A 1,485-nucleotide genomic window follows, 5' to 3' on the forward strand; every position below is an offset into this window, starting at 1 on the left:
GCAGCCCCCTCACCAGGTCATCACCCGTGGCCAGCACAAGGTGCAACAAGGCGTCTCCCCTGGTGGGGCTGTGCACCTCCTGGGTTAGATGGAGGTCCTGCACACTGTCTAAGATCCTACGTGAGCATTCAGACCTGGCTGACTGCTCTTCCCAGCCAGAAGAGCTCATAAAGATGTAGGGCTGAAAGGGAACTCTTGTGGGCATCTCCAGCCCCCTGCTCAAGGCAGACTCATCCCTGACTAAACCAGCCCAGCCAAGGTCTTCTCACCTATTGCAGATGGAGTTCCCAACCTCTCTGGCAGCTTGTTCCAATACTCCCACACTCCTCTGTAGCAGGAATGAGCCCCAGAGGTGGCTGTGACACCCCATGGTGTTGTAGCAACTCCTGCCCCGTGACACCCCATAGTGGCCTAGCAACTCCTGCCCCGTGACACCCCATAGTGCTGTAGCAACTCAGGCTCTCTGGGTACCCTCCCTCTTCTGCCCTCCCACTTTCCATGCTTTGCTGTTATTATTTTATTAGGAGAAAGGAAGGCTGCCCAGGCTCCCAGAGTGAACCCTTGTCTACCAGCAGTCAGTGGGCTCTCCCCAAGCTTCACCGGTCTCTGTCCCACCCTCAAATACTAAGTGCACCATCCTAGCTCATCTGTGCCCCCCAGGGCACTAATCAACTTAAGAACTAATTTCATGGTCTCCAGCCTCCCCAACAGCCACACCAATGCCTTACCAGTCTTCCCTTAGGTGGGACACTTTACTCTCTAGCCAGTATTAGGCCACTTCAGGCTGATATGCACTTGCTGGGGCCTTGACTTTCCTGGCTTCCATCCCTTTTCTCTCACTTGTCATCTTAGCTTGTGCCCACTGTACTGGACTGGGCTTCTGGGCTGGAGCCCTTTAAAGCCCTCTAGGGCTCTAGTTTCACCCCTCCAGGGGTCTGGGCCCTTCTCTGGTGCTGGGCTCACTGACCCGGTCTCCTCCCTGCTTCGTGCCCAAGAGTCTGAACCCAAGCCTCCAGTCATATCTTAAACAAAAGCATAAGCACACTAGCCCAAAAGTCCAAGACCACTGTTTTCATCACAGCCCTCCTCATCCTGGGTCATAGCTCCCTGCAAGCCCCTACTTCCTTATTTGCAGCTCCCAGGTATTAAAAGATCTCAGTCAGTTGTTCAGCTACAGCCCTCTCCCTACAGAGCTCTTTTCTCTGCAACCAGCAAGGCCAGATTGCCTCCCCTATCACAGGGCCTGGGCTTATATGTCTCTCAAGCCCTGGCCCCTCCTGGTCAGGTGACTCACAGCCACCCACAGGAGTTTTCAATTGGGCTTACAGCTGCAGGTCAAACTGCTTGTAACAGTGTCCCTATTGCTCAAGCAGTGCTCTCTCCTACTGTATTACTGCAGAGCACCCAAGCTCTGCATTAGGTGCTCACAGCCTCAGGCTCTGTGTCTATTTCCCGGCCTCCAGCTCTCCATAGGCAGTCTCCCCC

This window comes from Gavialis gangeticus, unplaced genomic scaffold (assembly GCF_001723915.1).
Source record: "Gavialis gangeticus isolate Ggan-Ray unplaced genomic scaffold, GavGan_comp1, whole genome shotgun sequence".
Lineage (NCBI taxonomy): Eukaryota > Metazoa > Chordata > Crocodylia > Gavialidae > Gavialis > Gavialis gangeticus.